Source organism: Saccopteryx bilineata, chromosome 1, assembly GCF_036850765.1.
Source record: "Saccopteryx bilineata isolate mSacBil1 chromosome 1, mSacBil1_pri_phased_curated, whole genome shotgun sequence".
NCBI classification, from domain to species: Eukaryota; Metazoa; Chordata; class Mammalia; order Chiroptera; family Emballonuridae; genus Saccopteryx; species Saccopteryx bilineata.
Genome location: NC_089490.1, coordinates 306,200,881 through 306,222,593, shown reverse-complemented (window position 1 = coordinate 306,222,593; position 21,713 = coordinate 306,200,881). Strand labels below are relative to the sequence as shown.

Below are 21,713 nucleotides of genomic sequence, written 5' to 3'. Positions count from 1 at the left end.
AACACAAATGTTAACAAATACTAAAGAAATGTCCAGAGAAGACAGAAGTACATTTGAAAAATTAGCCTCTATATATTAATCATCATCATTCACATGGATATTTAAAGTAACTATTATCGAAACAATTGGACCCAGGCATAAAGCTTCATTACAAATAGGAGCTGTGTGTAATTGATATGTCATCTTCGGTGCATAGTACCCAGGGGACAGTCCTAAATTTCAAAGTATAGATGCAGCCCAAAACAATTAATGAATGACTTTAATCAAGTAATCAAATTAGCACAATGGCAGAAATATACAGCCCCAATAGAACAAATCTTTCAACAAGCAGTTAAGTCTACAAATGCATAAGAAGTAACATAAACAATATCTTACTAATAAAACTCTGGCTTACTAATAATAGAGACTGAAGTTGCCATAATCATTTGTCAGTTCCTTAACTCAGGAATTGACCTCTAGATACCATTTCTGTACATTTGAGATCCAAAGATTCTCAACGTGCATTTCATAGCATCATTTTTAAATGCCCTGTGATAAGAGACTTAATGGTGGGCAGCAGCATCTGTGAAAGGCATCATGAATTAACCACATAGAGGGTGAAATTCATTAAAAAATAATGTAGGGAAGCATCTTATTTTCAGTTAAACTTAGAAAAGGCAAAAACTTCTTACTTCTAACTTAACCTGCCCTTTAAAAATATATGTATACACCAAGAATTGAGCAAGTTCTCACAAAGATAGTCTATTTAAACAAACCGATTAATAGAAATTCACCGACTCAAAAACTAAGAGTTCCTTCCAGAAAGAGATGAGACAGAATTTCAGATTCCAGAAACAAAATCCACATAAAACAAGAAAATAAGAAATTGAGACACATTTTCTTGAACTTCCAAAGTATACTGATAAGTCCTAAACTAAGCTCCAAATATTAAAGCCTCAAATTTGCCTCTCAAAAAAAAAAATGTTGTTTTCCCAGTTAGTTTAAAGCTCAAGTCAAGTGCTAATCAGTCTACCACTTATTAATCAGGAATATATATGAAGACACATACAACCTTTTAGACAAATAGCAGGTTCAGTTCTTAAATTTAAATGCTTTTAAGAGGCTATATGAGCCCTGGCCAGTTGGCTCAGTGGTAAAGAATAGGCTCAGTGTGTGGATGTCCCAGGTTCAATGCTCAGTCAGGGCACACAAGAGAAACGGCCATCTCTCTCTCTTCTTCTCCTGCAGCCATGGCTAGATTGGTTTGAGCGCATTGCCCAGGGCACTGAGGATGGCTTCAGAGTCTCCACCTCCAAGGTGCTAAAAATAGCTTGGATGCGAGCATGGGCCCCAGATGGGCAAAGCATCGGCACCAGACAGGGGTTGCCAGTGGATCCCAGTCAGGGCTCAGGCAGGATTCTGTTTATCTCCCCTCCTCTCACTTGGAAAAGAAAAAATAATAATAATAAAAAAGAAGCAATATGTTTGAGGCCAAGACTTTGGTTATAATATAACTGAAAGACAGTTCTCATTAGAATCTAAAAAGGTTCTTATTCTTAGACTGTTAAAATTAATGTATTCCCTGGCTGGGTAGCTCCACTAGTTAAGAGTATCATCCTGATATGAAAAGGTTGCTGGTTATATCCCCTTGTCAGGGCACATACAGAAACAGATTGATGTTTCTGTCTCTCTCTCCCTTCATCTTTAAGGTCAATAAATAATTTTTTAAGTTATTTAAGTATTTAACTTTTTTTTTTTTCTGTATTTTTCTGAAGCCGGAAACGGGGAGAGACAGACAGACTCCCGCATACGCCCGACGGGTATCCACCCGGCACGCCCACCAGGGGGCGACGCTCTGCCCACCAGGGGCGTTGCTCTATTGCGACCAGAGCCACTCCAGCGCCTGGGCCATCTTTGCTCCAGTGGAGCCTCGGCTGTGGGAGGGGAAGAGAGAGACAGAGAGGAAGGAGAGGGGGAGGAGTGGAGAAGCAGATGGGCGCTTCTTTAGCCGGGAATCGAACCTGGGGCTTCTGCACACCAGGCCGACGCTCTACCACTGAGCCAACCGGCCAGGGCTGAAGTATTTAACTTTTTAAAAAATTATAATTGTCCTCTTCAAAGAGATTTCTTTGTAGAGTATTATAATGCTAATAATTAAACCTAAATTTAAGGAATACAAAAAAAAGTAAAGAATACACACTAGAGTATTTTTTAGTCTTTTTAAATTTTTCAATAAAATTTAAAATTCTACTGTGAACATCATTCATGAAAAAGAAAAAAAAATTCTCTTCATCTTAAAACAAATTCAGACAACCTAAGACATATGGGGCATAATCCCAAATAAATTTCTGAAATGATTTTCAGAGTTTACACTTATAAACTATAACAAAAAAGATAAAACTCACAAGAAACATTTAATCTAAAAATCTTATCATAATAATGGAAGTTCCATACTGTTAACTTTTTTATTTTTTATTTATTTTATTTTTTTATGACAGAGTCAGAGAGAGGGACAGACAGACAGGAAGGGAGAGAGACGAGAAGCATCAATTCTTTATTGCGCACCTTAGTTGTTCATTGATTGCTTCCTCATATGTGCCTTGACCAGGGGGCTATAGCAGACTGAGTGACCCCTTGCTCGAGCCAGCAAACTTAGGCTCAAGATGGTGAGCCTTGCTCAAACCAGATGAGCCCACACTCAAGCTGGTGACCTCGGGGTCTCGAACCTGAGTCCTCTGTGTCCCAGTCCAACGCTCTATCCACGGCGCCACTGCCTGGTCAGGCCATATTGTTAACTTTTTAAATGTACTTTTGGGCAACAAAAAAGACATTTAAAATAGTAATCCTAAAATGTACTTTGAGAAAAAAGCAGACAAATATAATAGACCATGGTAAAGTGCCTCATATGCTGTAAAAAAAAAAAAAATCAAAAATCAAAAATTCAAAAGTAAAACAAACAAAAATGCCTGACCTGCTGGTGGCGCAGTGGATAGAGCACTGTCCCCGGATGCTGAGGACTCAGATTCAAAATCCCAAGGTCACTGGCTTAAGTGTGGGCTCATCTGGCTTAAGCGCAGGGTCCCTGGGGGCTGGGATCATAGACATGACCCCATGGTCTCTAGCTTGAGCTCAAGGTTGCTGGCTTGAGCAAGGAGTCATTGGCTCAGCTGCAGACCCCATCAAGGCATGTATGAGATGTAATCAATGAACAACTTAAAAGTGCTACAACTACGAGTTGATGCTGCTCATCTCTCTCTCTTCCTCTCTCAAAAAAAGTTTCTTAGAGCCTGACCAGGCGGTGGCGCAGAGCGTCAGACTGGGATGCAGAAGACCCAGGTTCGAGACCCCCAGGTCACCAGCTTGAGCGCGGGCTCATCTGGTTTGAGCAAAAGCTCACCAGCTTGGACCCAAGGTCACTGGCTTGAGCAAGGGGTTACTTGGTCTGCTGAACTCCCACGGTCAAGGCACATATGAGAAAGCAATCAATGAACAATTAAGATGTCACAACGAAAAACTGATGATTGATGCTTCTCATCTCTCTCTGTTTCTGTCTGTCTGTCCCTATCTATCCTTCTCTCTGACTCTCTCTCTGTCTCTGTAAAAAATAATATAAATAAATAAATAAGTTTCTTAGAATTTTAGAGGAAGCAGTCCAATTGCCCCAATTGTTGGCACATGACATCACTGAGAGTGAGGACTAGTTTGAGGTGGGCTATGGGATATTAGTCAAGTCACTTGTTATTTTTATATCTTAACTTTTTTTTTAAAGATTTTATTTATTGATTTTTAGAGGGAGAAAGAGAAAGAAAAAGAGATAGAGAAGGTGAGAAGTATCAACTCGTAGTTGCTTCATTTTAGCTGTTCGTTGTTTCTCTTATGTGGCATGACCGGGCAACTCTGGGGTCTGCTCTATTCACTGTGTACCACAGGTTGGGCTACATCTTAATTTCTTTATTGGAGTGTTGTGATAGGTAAATAAAAAATTACATAAATTACATAACTTATGTAAAAATCACTCAGAAAACTATAAGACAATATTCATATTGCAGTTCTATTTCTGATGCGGTTTTAGAAACTGAAGCTCTGAGGGGCCAAATGACTTGCCTAAGATCAGTTAGTTACAATGAACTTCCTATCATAATAGTTACAATTTAAAACTACTTGAGTAAATATTTAAAGGAATCAAATACATCCTCAGTACAAAATTTGCTATTCTTTCACCTGCTATTGAAGTAATATGATGCCCATTTTCAGATCCTTAAAACTTATTTTATTCATTCTTTTCCTGTACTATCCTATCCTCATGGAACAACCAGCTGTTGTATGCATTTCAAAGACATCTGAGGATTTCCCAACACTTACCAGGAGACTACATTGCTAAATGCATGAATTTTATGCTCCAAGTGCTGTATTGAGAAATAGTTCTATCAACTATATGTACAATAATCAACAGGAAAAGTAACCAAGAGGTGAGGTAATAAAAGATTATTAATCTGTAAAATAAATATTAGATCCACATTGTTCTGTTTATTATCAGCAACCCTAGTGAGTCACTTTCTATATTTCAAACTTTCACAAAATGTAACTCTATCATCCTAATTGCCACATGCTCCAAAACAGAGTACTACTGAATTGTCAAGCAGTAATTTAACTAACCGCCAATGTTTAAAATTTGCAAGTACTGTACTTTCCAAAATGGCAGAAAGCATGAATTCTTTCCTTATGGTCTTGTAGTTGAAATAGGAAAAGAATGAGTAGTCAAAAACTACCCAAGAACTTTCTTTTCACTTTAAATATCAGTTAACTTCTTGAAGCATGCTTAAAAAAATAACTACCCATTGTTTACACAATCCATCCAGATGGTTTAACCAAAAACAAGTCATCATTAAAGCTAAAGAACTCTCTCTAGTCTTCTAACTCTGAACTTTCAATTACATATATAAAAGCCCTAAAATAATTAAGGAAAGCCAAGTCGAAAAAGCACTGGGAAAGAAATGCTGCAGGAGTGTGCTGAAAACGAAGTCTTTCCTGTCTCTTGCTTTGCTCCTATCACCCACGTTAAACACTGGGGTTCCTGGAAGAGTTAGTAAACAGGCAACAGTTTTGGCTTCTAAAGGATTTAGACTTGCCTAGAAATCAAACACTAACCCAAAATGCCTATAAAAAAAAGACAAGAAAAGGAAACTCAAATCCATATTCAGTACTGTGGCAAACATCATAACCCTGGGCACCCTGGTAAGGCAGGGTACGGAAACATCATGCTACACATTACCAAGTCTTCCTGGGAACTGGGCCCAAAGTGCCATTCATCACTCATACTTTTCCTGTTAAAACAGCTTTCTCTGCCCTGGCCAGTTGGCTCAGCGGTAGAGCGTCGGCCTAGTGTGCGGAGGACCCGGGTTCGATTCCCGGCCAGGGCACACAGGAGAAGCGCCCATTTGCTTCTCCACCCCTCCGCCGCGCTTTCCTCTCTGTCTCTCTCTTCCCCTCCCGCAGCCAAGGCTCCATTGGAGCAAAGATGGCCCGGGCGCTGGGGATGGCTCTGTGGCCTCTGCCTCAGGCGCTAGAGCGGCTCTGGTCGCAACATGGCGACGCCCAGGATGGGCAGAGCATCGCCCCCTGGTGGGCAGAGCGTGGCCCCTGGTGGGCGTGCCGGGTGGATCCCGGTCGGGCGCATGCGGGAGTCTGTCTGTCTCTGTTTCCAGCTTCAGAAAAAAAAAAACAAAAAAACAAAAAAAAAAATACAGCTTTCTCTGATGAGCACAGCATTCCAAGACAGAGCCATCAAACCCATTCCTTCTGAACAATGTCTTTGAAGACTAGAGCTCTGAGATTTTAACACTTACCTCCTTGTCAAACTGAGAACTGTAAAGTATTATTAGTCATATTTAGCTTCTAGTGATTAAGAATGCAATGAGCCTGACTAGTGGTGGTGCAGTGGATAGAGCATCAACCTGAGATGCTGAGATCCTAGGTTCAAAACCCCAAGGCTGCCAGCTTGAATGCAGGCTCATTTGCCTTGAGAACGGGATCATCAACACGACTGCAAGGTTGCTGACTTTAGCAAGGGATCACTGGCTCAGCTTGAGCACCCCACTCAAGGCACGTATGAGAAAGCAATCAATGAACGACTAAGGTGCTGCAACTACATGTTGATGCTTCTCTTCCCTCTCCCTTCCTGTCTCTCTCAAAAAAAAGAAAAAGAAAGAAAACAAAAAAGAAATGCAATGAATGGGCATCTAGTCAAGATGGCAGCAAGTACTCAGAACCTGTCACAACCACATCAAAATCAAAACTAAACAAAACAACCATCATTCAGAACTACCTGAAATCTAGCTGAATGGAAGTCCTATAACTAAAGATATAGAGAAGCTACATTGACACTGGTAAGAGGGGTGGAGAAGGAATGGCTCGTCCCACACCCACATGTGGCGGGGGAAAAATTCAGGAGTGGTATTTCAACTGCAGAAGTTCCTCCTGAGGAGCCAGTGCTCCCAAGCCCACAAAAGGCCCCCAGCCCAGTGTTCAATGCTGCAAAGAGAAGTCCCCACAACTTCTGGCTATAAAAACCAGCAGAGATTGTGGCTGACTGACACAGAGGGCTCCTCGAGTCCCAGGCATTCCTCTTAAAGAAACCATAGACAAACTAACTCTGACTCACTCTGAGCTTTAGTGTTGGGGAGGGGGGCAGCAAATCAAACAGTGCCAGAGATATATGGGGAAGAACTGAATTGTCTGGCATAAAGACAAGGGCTAGCCTGACCAGGCAGTGGCACAGTTTGAACTGAGATTCTCGGCTTGAGTGCAAGTTCACCAGCTTGAGCGTGAAATCAGACATGACCCCATGGTCACTGGCTTAGGCTCAAAGGTTGCTGGCTTGGCTGGAGCCCCCCAGTTCAAGGAACATGAGAAAGCAATCAATGAACAACTAAGGAGCTGCAATGAAGAATTGATGCTTCTCATCGCTCTCCCTTCCTGTCTGTCTGTCCGGGTCTGTACTCTCCCCCACCTCGCAAAAAAAAAAAAAAAAAAAAAAAAAAAAGGAATACAAAAAGACGAGGTCTAAAGGGGCAGCTTTCTCCCAGACAAAAGCGGGAGATGCTATTCCTTTGCTGAGTCCTCCCCTCACAGAGCTGGCAGGCAGTTACCATATCTGAGTCTCTTAGTCTCCATTAACCTATCTCACACCATTTGCCCCACCCTGGTGATTCCCAGACACTACACCACTAACTTGTGGACCCATCCAAGCTGCTTTTAGTGGCTTTTCCATATGAGCGGCCTGTCTTGACTTATGCTGCTGACTTTTCTAAAAAATCTCTCAAGCAAGCATCATTTGGACTCTACATACCCTGATCTGTATCTCACTATGTGGTCCCAGGTCCAACACCAGTGGCAGCCAGCTTTGATTCACAGCTTAGCCTTTCCTGGGTACCTCCAACTCAGAATAAGTAGCAACCATCTGCAGATTACTCTGTAGTTCATGCCAGCTGGTCCCAGGCAGGACACAGGCAGCGACTGACCTTGGCCCACACCTCCTGGGAGGACCCAGAGCCAGTGCAGCTGGTAGACAGCATGCTGAAGTCCTACCCAACCACTTTCACAAGCAACACACTCAACAGATACCTGAGCCCCACTAAAATGAGTTTGTTCCATGGAATTGACCCCTACACGGTTGATCCTTCAAAGCGGCAGTGGCCAGCCCTTGCAGCTAATCAGCTTGGGGGGGGGGGGTAAATCACTTCCAATGATGTGCCAACAGCACACACCCCACATGAAGGGGCAGCCAAAATGAAGTGACAAAGAAACATGTCCCAAATGAAAGAAAAGAACCCCAGAAAAAGAACTAAACAAAACAGAGACAAGCAATCTACCAGATGCAGAGTTCAAGACACTAGTTTTAAGGATACTCATTGAACTTAGTGGAATAGAGAAACTTAGTGAGAACTTCAACAAAAAGATAGGAAACATAAAAATGGAGATGAAAAACATTAAAAAGAACCAGTAAGAAACTTAGAATACACTAACTGAAATGCAGACTATATTGCAGGGAATCAACAATAGAAAAATGAAGCAGAGGATCAAATCAAAGATTTGGAAAATCAGGTGGCAGAAAATACCCAGTAAGAAGAGAAAAAAAAAATCCTCTAAAATGAGAATGGTTTCTGAGGACTCTGTGACAACATCAAGAATACCAACAATTGTATGACAGAGGTTCCAGAAGGAGAAGAGAAAGAGCATGGGATTGAAAACTTATTTGGAAAAAATGATAGAATAATGCCCTAACTTGGGAACAAAAAGAGACACACAAGTCCAGGAATTGAAGAGAGTCTCAACAAGATGAACCTATAGAGGTCCACACCAAGAATAATCATAATTAAAATGCCAAATGTTAAAGACAAAGAAATACTTAAAAGCAACAAGAGAAAAGCAGTTAGTTATCTACAAGGAGCTCTCATAAGACCATCAGCTGATTTCTTAACAGAAACTGTGCAGGCCAGAAGAGACTGACATAAAATATTCAAAGTAATGAAAATCAAGGACCTACAACCAAGACTATTTTACCCAGCAAAACTACCATTTAGACTCAAAGGACAGACAAATCGCTTCCCATACAAGATAAAGCTATAGGAATTCATCACCACCAAACCAGTTTACCAGAAATGTTACAAGGCCTTCTTTAAGACAAAAAAAGATAAAAAAATATGGATAATAAAATGGTAATAGCAACATACCTATTAACAATTACTTTAAATGCAAATGGATTATATACTCCAATCAAAGACAGTGGCTGAATGGATAACAAAACAAGAACCTTACATATGCTGTCTACAAAAGACTCACTTCAGAATGAAAGACACGCACAGGCTGAAAGTAAAGGGGTGAAAAAAAGATTTCATGAAAATGAAATCAAACAAACAAAATACACTGGGATAGCAATACTTATACCAGACAAAATAGACTTCAAAACAGAGGTAATAACAAGAGACAAAGGATTCAGCAATTCCACTTTTGGGTATTTATCTGAAGAAACCCAAAACTAAATTGAAAAGACATGTATTAAACATTCATATGTCCAATGCAGCATTATTTACAATAGCCACAATATAAAAGCAACTTAAGTGTTGATCAATAGACAAATGAATAAAGATGTGGTGCATAGCCTGACCAGGTGGTGACGCAATGGATAGAGTGTTGGATTGGGATGCAGAGGACCCAGGTTCGAAACCCTGAGGTCACAAGCTTGAGCACAGGCTCATCTGGCTTGAGCACAGGGTCGCTGGCTTGAGCAAGGGGTCACTCGCTCTGCTGTAACACCCCCCATGTCAAGTCATATATGAGAAAGCAGTCAATGAACTAAGGTGACGCGACGAAGAATTGATGCTTCTCATCTCTCTCCCTTCCTGTCTGTCCCTATCTCTCCCTCTCTCTGTCAAAAAATAAAAGAAGTGGTGCATATATAAAATGGAGTACAGCTCAGGCATAAAAAAGAATGAGGCCTTGGCCAGTTGGCTCAGTGGTAGTGTTGGCCCAACATGTGATGTCCTGGGCACACAGGAGAAGCATTCATCTGCTTCTCCACTCCTCCCCCCTCTCTCTTCTCTCTCTCTCTTCTCTCCTCCTTCAGCCATGGCTCTGTGGAGTCAGTTGGCCCCAGGCACTGAGGATGGCTCTATGGCCCCTGCCTCAGGTGCTAAAAGAGATGGTCCCAGATGGGCAGAACATCGCCCCCTACTGGGCTTGCTGGGTGGGTGCCTGTCAGGAGCATTTGGGAGTCTGTCTCTGCCTCCCCTCCTCTCATTAAATAAGTAAATAAATAAATAAAGAACAAAATCTTGTCATCTACAACAATATGGATGAACCTAGAAGATATTGTGCTGAGTGAAATATGTCAGACAGAGAAAGACAAATGCCAGATGATTTCCCTTACATGTGGAATCTAAAAAAATGAACAAGCAGAACAGAAACAGACTCATGGATACAGAGAACAGACTGACAGCTGTCAGAGGAAGGATGCTGGGGATAGAGTGGGTGGGGCTGGGTGAAAAACGTGAAGAAATTGAGCAAACAAACAAAGTCAAATAGACCAATAGTATGGTGATTACAGTACCAATGAGAAAGAGAGGTGGCAGAAGGTAGGAAAGCCTAAATTGGGGACAAATAGTGATGAAAAGAATTGACTTGCGGTGAACACACAATATAATATACATGATGCATTATAGAATGATATACTGAAATCTTTGTAACATTAACTAATGTCACCCCTCAAAAGATCGTACAAAAAACAAATCAAATAGTCATGAGGATGTATTGTACAGCATAGGGAATATAATTGATAATATTGTAATAACTATGTATGGTATATGAGTACTATTTTTATCACTTTGTAAATCATAGAACTGTCTAATCATGCAGTTGTACACCTGAAACTAATATAATATTGTACATCAATTGTAATTTTAAAATAAAAATATTTTAAAGAAAAATAATGCAATGAAGCTTTCTAATGTCACCTAAGTGAAATCTAACTGTAAAAGTAATAAATGTGTAGAATTTCTTTCTTTATTACTCCGACCCTTAACTCTAGGCCAACCAGTTATTTGAGAACTTCTAAGCAAACTTGTATTAGTAAATTCTACTTTACTTATAAATATTCTGAAATTTGAAGATTTATTTATTTTTAGTTTAAAATTTTTTTATTTATTATTTTTATTAAGAGGAGTGGAGAAATAGACATAGACTGACAGGAACATCAATCTGTTCCTGTATGTACCCTGACTGGGATTGAACCCATAACCTCTGTGCTTCAAGAGGATGCTCTAACAACTGAGAGCCATCCAGCCAGCACAAAAAGTTTTATTCTTATTTTTTTGTTTTATTTTTCATTTTTATTTTTGATTTTAATTTGTATTTACATAGATTCAAGTGTCCCACCGAATATATCTCCCCCCCACTCCCTTATTCCTCTCGGCACCCCCATGCTCCCTCCCTTCAATGCCTTCCTCCCTTCCCTCCAGGATTTGCTGTCCTGTTCGCTATAAAAACATTTTTATTTTAATGCAGAATTTTAATTCTTTAATAATTTAATTTGTTAAGTGATGAAGCAACAGGAATATTTTTTTCCACAAGAGAACCTCAATGAATCCAAAATAAGTATTAAATATGTTTATATATAAAATAAGGACATTTTAGAAAAATATATAAATTTGTGTTTAAAAAAATTAAGTACCACTAGGACAACTTTTCAAACAAAGCACTATTTCTTTCACATGTTCATTCACTGAAAAACCATTGAGATGCTAATCAAATGGAACAGTATTTCTATCTGCCCCAGATGCAAAGATGAGTAAGATATGATTCGTGTTCCCAAGAAGTATAGAAGGCAAACAGGCAGGTGCACAATTGCAGACTTCCTTTGAAAAACCAAAGTCACATTAAAATGTCAGTGAAGGATAAAATACTGTTATTCATATTCTGGAATTTAAAATGTTTAAATCTTTCAAGAGTTAATTCTTTCTCTCATATTAGTATTTGGTTCATAGAGAAATATTTAACAAACTTAAAAATCCTTTCAAAGAGTGGCAATGTAGGTCTCCATCCCTCAGTATTGTAACTAGGCACCACTCCAGTATTAGAAATCAGAGAGTTTAGGTAATCAAGATCTAAATCAAATGCAGTGACTCAATGTGACACAGTTCCTTGTAATACCAGTAATCTGATAAACTTTCAACTGATAGACCTCAATGCCTTTTGCTCCCCATCCCCAACTAAGGACATAGATTTTAGTTCTTTCCATAAAGTCTTCCCAATTTAACACAGTCAGAGCACAAATCACTCACCTAGAGTTCTTCACCTCTCAGGCTAACATGGAAGTTCCAGAAACTACTTTGAAAACTCTTCTGTTAAATGAGCTCATCCAGCTCTGGCCTCAGATTTTAAAAGGCCTAGGCTAAGTACTAACACCCTTTTTTCTTCTTTAACAGATTCTTCAGCACTTCAGAGCACTGAATTAACTGGTAGATATCTTTTTCTTGTTTGTTTGTATTTTTCTGAAGCTGGAAACGGGGAGAGACAGACAGACTCCCGCATGCGCCCGACCGGGATCCACCCAGCACGCCCACCAGGGACGACGCTCTGCCCACCAGGGGGCGATGCTCTGCCCCTCCGGGGGTCGCTCTGCCTCGACCAGAGCCACTCCAGCGCCTGGGGCAGAGGCCAAGGAGCCATCCCCAGCGCCCGGGCCATCTTGGCTCCAATGGAGCCTTGGCTGCGGGAGGGGAAGAGAGAGACAGAGAGGAAGAAGGGGGGGGCGTGGAGAAGCAAATGGGCGCCTCTCCTATGTGCCCTGGCTGGGAATCGAACCCGGGTCCCCCGCACACCAGGCCGACGCTCTACCGCTGAGCCAACCGGCCAGGGCCAACTGGTAGATATCTTAAACATTCCTTTTGGCAACCATATCTTAGCATTCTTTTGTTTCTAAAATGTTTAGTCTTAAGACTTTATTTATTTATTTATTTATTTATTTTTACAGAAACATAGAGAGAGTCAGAGAGAGGGACAGACAGGGACAGACAGACAGGAATGGAGAGATGAGAAGCATCAATCATCAGTTCGAGACCTTAGTTGTTCATTGATTGCTTTCTCATATGTGCCTTGACCGGGAGGCTACAGCAGACCGAGTAACCCCTTGCTCGAGCCAGCGACTTTGGATCCAAGCTGGTGAGCTTTGCTCATACCAGATGAGCCCGCGCTCAAGCTGGCAACCTCGGGGTCTTGAACCTGGGTCCTCTGCATCTCAGTCCGATGCTCTATCCATTGCGCCACCGCCTGGTCAGGCTAATCTTAAGACTTTAAAAAATCAAATTTCTTCTACTACAAAGGTTTATTGATCAATCAGTTTGAAAGTAGCATCAATAACTACACAGTAAGTATCAAAACCACACTGATGGCCCGACCTGTGGTAGCACAGTGGATAAAGCGTCGACCTGGAAATGCTGAGGTTGCCAGTTCAAAACCCTGGGCTTGCCTGGTCAAGGCACATATGGGAGTTGATGCTTCCTGCTCCTCCCCCCTTCTCTCTGTCTCTCTCTCCTCTCTCTCTCCTTTCTAAAATGAATAAATAAAAAATAATAATAATAATAAATAAAAACCACACTGATATTGTTGAAATTCTGGAGTTTTGGAGGCTTCTCATTTTGGTATCATTGTAAATGGTTCCATCATATGAGGCCACAGGAGAACTAAGAAAATTGCTAAGGAAAACCAAAGATGAAGAATCATAAAGGAGCCTAACCAGGTGGTGGTGCAGTGGATAGAGCGTCGGACTGGGATGTGGAGGACCCAGGTTCGAGACCCCGAGGTCGCCAGCTTGAGCACGGGCTCATCTGGTTTGAGCAAAGCTCACCAGCTTGGAACCAAGGTCGCTGGCTCAAGCAAGGGGTTACTCGGTCTGCTGAAGACCTGCGGTCAAGGCACATGTAAGAAAGCAACCAATGAACAACTAAGGTGTTGCAACGCGCAACGAAAAACTAATGATTGACACTTCTCATCTCTCCATTCCTGTCTGTCTGTCCCTGTCTATTCCTCTCTGACTCTCTGTCTCTGTGTAAAAAAAAAGGATCATAAAGGAGATATATTGTACATCTCTGCAATTCTAGTTTAAATAGAGTAACACACCTGACCGGTTGTGGCACAGTAGATAGAGGGTTGACCTGGAACGTTGAGGTCCCAGGTTTGAAACCCCAAAATTGCAGGCTTGAATGCTGGGTTGCTGGCTTAAGCCCAAAGGTCACTGGCTTGAGCAAGGGGTCACTGGCTTGGCTTGAGCCCCCCTCCCACCCCTACCTCCTCTGCCCTAAGGCACTTATAAGAAGCAATCAATGAACACCAAAATTGTTGCAACTACAAGTTGATGCTTCCCATCTCTCTTCCTTCTGGTCTACCTCTCTCTCTCTCTCTCTCTCTCTCTCTTTCACTTAAAAAATAAAAAGAGTAACACTTCCCCTTTGGTAATTTATTCCAGTTAGCAATCACCTCTGCTGACATATTGTACAAGCTCTAAAATACCAGGATCTTAATTAATGTTGCATTTTAAATACATGCACACACAATTACTAGTATTTAATTACCATTATCTTCTCTAGAATGTTCACTCTGAGGCAGGGGTAGTTTACTTACTCATTTTTATATTTCTAGTTATCTGGCATAAATTTGACACAATAAATGTTTGGAAAATGAAAATAAAGAAAATGCAATACATTAACCATGCAAAAAACATTAAGTATCTATTGTGGCAATACCATTGCAGTAGAATATACTACTGAATTCCAAAGAATTAGACAATATAACTCACTTTTAAGAATACATAGGGAGGCCTGACCAGTGGAGGCACAGTGAATAGAGCATTGACCTGGGACGCTGAGGACCCAGGTTAAAAAACCTGGGGTGGCCAGGTCGAGCACGGGATCACCGGCTTCAGTGTGGGATTAAAGACATGATCCCATGGTTGCCCACCACCCACCACACGCCTGTCAAAGTACGTATAAGAAACAATCAATGAACAACTAAAGTGCCGCAACTACAAGTTGATGCTTATCTCTCTCCCTTCCTGTCTCTCTCTCACTTGCTTAAAAGAAAAGAAAAAAAAAATACACAGGGAGTATGATTGGTGGTAGCACAGTGGATAGAGGGTTGACCTGGAACACTGAAGTCCCAGGTTCGAAATCTTGAGGTTGCCAGTTTGAGTGCAGGCTTCAGCGTGGGGTTGCCACCTACATGATCCCATGGTTGCTGGCTTGAGCAAGGGGTCACTGGCTTGGCTTGAACCACCCCCAACCCCGTCAAGGCAAATATGAGAATCAATGAACTAAAGTGAGGCCACTACAAGTTGATGCTTCTCATCTCTGTCCCTTCCCGTCTCTCACTTAAAAAAAATGTATAGAGAATGTCCTCAAACTGGTAGGACAGACTAAATCCATTCATTCATTCATTTAAAATATATGTGAGCTCATTTTAGGATCAAGGGATAAAGATAGAAATAAAAGACAACTGCTGCCTTTAAGGACCTGGTAGTCTATCAACAATAGATGAATAAATTAATGTTACACAATATGTTGCCTGCTATGCGAGAGGCATGGTATGGAAGCAGAGCAGAAAGGTAACTAACTTTGTCAAGTAGAGAGGGGGTCAGAAAAGCCATTGCAGAGGAAAAAAAATGAAAACTTTATCTAACTTGAAGAATGGTAAGTGGGTGGCCTGACCTGTGGTGGCGCAGTGGATAAGACATCGACCTGGAATGCTGAGGTCGCTGGTTCGAAACCCCAGGCTTGCCAAGTGTCAAGGTACATATGGGAGTTGATGCTTTCTGCTCCTCCCCCCTGTTCTCTTTCTGTCTCTGTCTCTCTCTCCTCTCTAAAACGAATAAATAAATAAATAAAATTTATAAAAAGAACGGTAAGTGGATGTGTGAGGGAGATATTGCAGGCAGAGAGAATGACATGTACAAAGGCACAGAGGTACATGGCATAGAGTAAAATTACTAACCATTCAGTAGAGCTAAGGCCCTAAGCTAATGTGGGGAAGGAGCATAAGATACTGAGGGAGGGAGGGGAAGGCAAGAGGCAGATCATGAAAAGTCACGTGCCACAACTACAAACTGATGCTTTTCATCTCTCTCCCACTCTTTCTGGCACACGCATTGTGTGGAAAAAAAAGAAAAGGGGGAGAGGAAAATAATGAGAAGTGAAAAATCAGATGCAAGGATTAGTAAAAACTGATTTGATCAGAAAGGGGTAGCCACAGCAGGGCCAAGATAAAAGACCAATGCGTTATCAGAGCCTTGCTCCTTCTAGGATGCCATGGCCAAAGCTGATACACACACATACACACACACACACACAGAGGATTAGAGTAGGAGATAGACTGAATAGAGACCAGAAATAAGTCAACAGCCATAATTCCACTGAGACTGGCACTCAATCACTCAGCAAGCATTTTTTTTCTGGGGAGGGGGGTACAGAGACAGAGAGAGGGACAGCTAGGGACAGACAGAAAGGGAGATGAGAAGCATCAATTCTTCGTTGCGCACATTAGTTGTTCACTGACTGATTTCTCATATGTGCCTTGACTGGGGGGCTGCAGCAGAGTGAGTGACCCCTTGCTAGAGCCAGTGACCATGAGGTCATGTCTATGAGCCTGTGCTCAAGCCGGATGAGCCTGCACTCAAGCCGGTGACCTCGGGGTTTTGAACCCGGGTCCTCCGTGTCCCAGTCCAATGCTTATCCACTGTACCACTAACTGGTCAGGCCACTCAGCAAGTATTTACTGAGGATAGCCAGGCACTGTTTTAGATTCTAAAGATACACGGGTGAAGCAAAATCACTGCTCCATGAGGCAAGATGCAGGGAGACAGAAAATAAACATACAATAAACAAACTAGGGCAACAAGAAATAACAAGGATTAGCTGTGGGCGTTATTGTCACTGAGGCGGACAGGAAAGGCTTCTCTAAGGTGATGGTCTACCATGATTGGCAAACTATGAACCACAGGCCAAACCTGGCCTGCCCCGTTTTTGTTCAGTCCATAAGCCGAGAATGGTTTTTAACATTTTAAAATGGTTAAATCACGAGTAATATTTCATTCAAATAAAAATTCCATGAAATTAAAGTCTCAGTGTCCATCAGTAAAAGTGTTACTGAACACAACCACACTTGTTCATGTACTGTGTCTGCTTTCACACCGTAACAGCAGGGTTGAGTCATTTAAATGGAGACTATCTGGCCCTTTGCAGAATAAAAGCTTGCTGAACCCTGCTTCAGACCTAAATGAGAAAGACAAACACATAAAGATCTAAGTATAGCCAGATCTGTGGAGTGTAGCAGATGGAGCATTGACCTGGAATGCTGAGGTCCCCAGTCAGAAACCCTGGGCTTGCCCAGTCAGGGCACATATAAGAAGCAACTACAAGCTGATGCTTCCCACTCCACCCCCCCACTTTCTCTCTCTCCCCTTTCTCTAAAATCAATAAAAATCTAAAAAATGTTTTTAAAAAGCTCTAGCTATATCAGTATTCTAGCCTGATAGTAAGTGCAAAGGCCCAGAGACAGCAGCAAGCATGACATGTATGACAGAAAGGCCAGTGGGCTCTGTAGCCAAATGAGTGAGGACGAAGATGACGCTGAAGAAGCAGACCTGAACAGGGGCCACACCGTGCGTGCCGTGGCTGCATTTCTAAAAAGAAATTTAGATTTGCTGGGGGTGGAGAAGGGATGGGTTTAAAGAGAAGAAATAAATGTGATTGATTTACTCCTGGAGTACTTAGTTGCTGTATAAAAGCAGCCTTTTGTGAGCTAAGAACACAAGCAAGATGACAGATGAGTCCAGCCAAAAGATTGTAATGGGTAAGTCTGGGGGCTTGGTGATAGAACTGATAAGAAGATGGAGTTAAGGTGTTTTGGAGGTCGGTCAGATAGACTTTGCTAATGGTTTATTTGGGATATGAATAGGAGAAATCAAAGATAACTTACATTTCAGGCCTGAGCAACTGGGTAAGTAGCAGTCATTCCAAAATAAGGAGAAAGGAAATCAAGATTTTTTGGACATGGTAGGTCTAAGATACCTGTTAGATACACAAATGCTTCACGCACACTTGTTTTCTTGCCTGGGAACAGTAGTGGCTACCTCAGAGGGTCATGATTAGGTGAAATAACACTGTGAAATACTCAGAATACTGCCTGGCCCACAATAAATAATACATCCTACCCACTGTTACTATTTTAGAGAGAGGACAATAGAAATGACAAGTAGGCAGTTGGGTATACAAGTGTGGGACTACAAGAAGTAGTCAGAGTTAGAGGCAGATTTTGCAATCTTCAGCATATAGATGAGACATGTATGCGATCACCTACAAAGAGTATGTAAATAAAGAAAGTAGCCAAAGGTAGACTCTTAGGTGATTCCAACATTCAGGAGAGCTAAGCAGAAGGAAGCCATACAGCAGGGGTCCCCAAACTTTTTACACAGGGGGCCAGTTCACTGTCCCTCAGACCGTTGGAGGGCCGGACTATAAAAAAAAAACTATGAACAAATCCCCATGCACACTGCACATATCTTATTTTAAAGTAAAAAACCAAAACGGGAACAAATACAATATTTAAAATAAAGAACAAGTAAATTTAAATCAACAAACTGACCAGTATTTCAATGGGAACTATGCTCCTCTCACTGACCACCAATGAAAGAGGTGCCCCTTCTGGAAGTGCTGTGAGGGCCAGATAAATGGCCTCAGGGGGCCGCATGTGGCCCGCGGGCCGTAGTTTGGGGACCCCTGCCATACAGAATACTGAAAATTAATAACCAATGAGTTAACAAAAAGTAAGTTGAGTGTAGTGTTACAGAATTCAAGAAAGGTTTCGAAAAGGCAGTGGTCAGCTAGTTCAAATGCTGCCCAAAGGTTTCATAGGGTGAGAACTGAGAATTATGTTTTCAATCTGGCCAGAGAGAGGTCCCTGAGAACTTTGATAAGAGACATTTCAGTAGTCATGGGGATAAAAGCCCAATCAAAGTGGCTGAGGATGTGACAAGAGGAGAGAAAGTGGAGACAGCACTTCAAGAAGTTCTGTTTTGAAGAGGAGCAGAGAATTGGGTAGTTAGCTAGAGGATGACATAAGGTCAAGGGTGTTTTAAAAAGAGAATTATATTAAGACAGACACTTTTACATGTTGATGATACCAATCTAGTTGTGGAGGAGAAAATGTCCATACAAAAGAGAGGAGATAATTGCAGTAACAACCCTGAGTAGATGAGAGGAGAGTGGTATTTTTTCAGTTGTAGAAGGCAGCAGAGGAGATAGTGGTACTTAAGTTCCCCTGTAACAGGAAAGGAAAAGCTATTTAATATTTTTAAAATACTAAAAATATCTTGCTTTCATGCCTGACCTGTGGTGCACAGTGGATAAAGTGTCGACCTGCAATACTGAGATTGCCGGTTCAAAAACCCAGGTTTACTGAGTCAAGGCACATATGAGAAGCAAATACTTTGAGTTGATGCTTCCTGCTCCTCCCTCCTGCCTTTCTCTTTCTCTCTGTCCTCTCTCTAAAATCAATAAATAAAATCTTAAAAAAATATATCTTGAGCTTGACCTGTAGTGGTATAGTGGATAGTGTTGACTTGGAACACTGAGGTCACCAGTTCAAAACCCTGGGCTTGCCTGATCAAAGCACATATGGGAGTTGACGCTTCCTGCTCCTCCCCCACTTCTTTCTCTCTCTCTCTCTCTCTCTCTCTCATTCTATCTCTCTAAAAATAAATAAATAAATAAAATAATTTTAAAAAACCTACCTTGATTCATATATTCCACTTGGTACAACTACCTCTCAGGAATCAGTAAACCAGTAAATGAATACTACCTGAAATGCTTCCAAGAACCAATTGCTAACATGAGTTTTGAAAGCTTCAACCTTCAAATTATCAATTTCCAAAGTATCTTGCAAAGTATTATACTTTTAGTACCAATATTCATGCTATACTATTTTAAGCCGAGCTCAATAAAAATAAATGAAGTTCCATGAGGGACAAAACATGTTCAATGCCAATGCCCCAGCACTTGGTCATCCGCCTAGTACCCCTGGTACCCAGGGGTAAGATGAGCTTCTTTGCAAGCACTCTTGCATCATTTGTAACAGAAGAAAATATAGTGACCTTTATAAATCATTTCCAAAAAGTGGAATATAACAATAATGCAGTTGAATCTGTAAGAAAAGAAAAGCATAATACATTCAAGCATAGTCAAATATATATATATCAAGAGACATACTTCTTGGCCCTGGCCGGTTGGCTCAGCGGTAGAGCGTCGGCCTGGCATGCGGGGGACCCGGGTTCGATTCCTGGCCAGAGCAGACAGGAGAAGCGCCCATTTGCTTCTCCACACCCCCTCTTCCTCTCTGTCTCTCTCTTCCCCTCCCGCAGCCAAGGCTCCATTGGAGCAAAGTTGGCCCGGGCACTGGGGATGGCTCCTTGGCCTCTGCACCAGGCGCTAGAGTGGCTCTGGTCATGGCAGAGCGACGCCCCGGAGGGGCAGAGCATCGCCCCCTGGTGGGCAAAGTGTGGCCCCCTGGTGGGCGTGCCAGGTGGATCCCAGTCGGGCCGCATGAGGGAGTCTGTCTGACTGTCTCTCCCCGTTTCCAGCTTCAGAAAAAAAAAAAAAGAGACTACTTCTTAAGATGGTTTTGAAACCCAACTACTCAAGAAAGGTACGTATATAGTTATTGAACTAACATTAAAGTCTGTTGTCAACAGATTGGCAGGGGCAGGGCCAATGCCAAATTCTCTCCGTTATTGGTGCATCAAAAAGAACAATGATTGTTTGCATGCATAATATAGATAAGAAGAGATTTAAACTGTTTTAAATATAATCCCTGCCTAAGATTGAGAAATGTTAACCCAAAAAGTCACCTAGGATTAACAGTGCAAAGACAATACACTATTCTTCAATAATAGTTGGTAAAATTTTTACCCACAAAAGAATAAAATGTTTTCAATATTTAATTGAATTTTACCTAGCAACTGTCACCTAGAAACACAAACTATCCACTTTGTAATTAGAAAAAGTGATGCCCCTTCATCCTCACTCTATGTCAACAAGAGCAAGAAGCAATGATGCTCAAAAAACAGATATGCAAATGAGACGTGCACTAGACCCATGCAGCTTCAGAAAGGGGTAGCCATAACATTGCTCATTTGTCTTGGGGCTGGGCCTCACTATAGATAGTAAGCTGTAGGTTCTTGGCAATGCCCCCAAATTACTTTGCAGGACCTTAAAAATCAAAACAAAATAGCAAGAAAGGTGTATTTTCAGACTTCTAGGTTCTAAGCCTAAACTGCTTTATCTGCTTGCTGCAGCAGAAGAAATAAGCCCATTTAACAGACTGTAGAAATTTAATCATCACAATTACAGTGTTTATTCTTCTGTTTAATAGCAAAGAACCACAAAATGACCAGAGCCATTAGAAAAGGCTGGGTAAAGTAAACAAAGACCAACACTGTTTTCAGACATGTTCTTTTTATTGTAAGAGGTTTTAGTTCCCCATATACCAACTTTAAGTAACTAACTTCATTTTGTACTATATGTTCATTCAACTACAAATTTCAAATTTTTTCTTCCAGTTTGTTGTTCTTATCTTGGTGCAAAACTCAGGTTGCATCTTCCTTCTGGGAAGATGGGCTATTGAATGACCAACAGCAACAAAAGTAACACTGAGGAATTCACAACTTCCTTCCCTCTATGGTAAATAGGGTTATCTCGCTGTAGTCTTATAAAGGAGCAATGGTTAAGTGAGATGACAAAAGTGAACATTCCTTTTGGCAACAAAACAAAGCTACCAAGTGAACCAACACAATTTGACCCAATATTTTTTAGAAATTAATGTTCACTATGAGTTGGAAAGTTTTATGTTCTTAATATCTTGAAAAACCAATGAACTTTCTTCTGACTACCAAATCATATTTGGAAGTTTGCCATCACATTCTGAGAACCCCACACTATGTAGAATGAACCTATTAAAAAAGCCAGACCTAGCCCTGGCCGGTTGGCTCAGTGGTAGAGCGTCAGCCTGGCGTGTAGGAGTCCCGGGTTCGTTTCCCGCCCAGGGCACAGAGGAGAAGTACCCACCTGCTTCTCCACCCCTCCCCCTCTCCTTCCTCTCTGTCTCTCTCTTCCCCTCCCGCAGCCAAGGCTCCA

At 41.6% G+C, this 21,713-nt stretch overlaps 1 protein-coding gene across 7 annotated transcripts in view; it reads right to left on the bottom strand.

Moving 5' to 3' along the window:
- Nucleotides 1-21,713, bottom strand: part of KMT2A (lysine methyltransferase 2A) — a 114,827-nt gene that overhangs the window by 76,262 nt on the left and 16,852 nt on the right. The gene's annotated exons all lie outside the window — the stretch shown is intronic.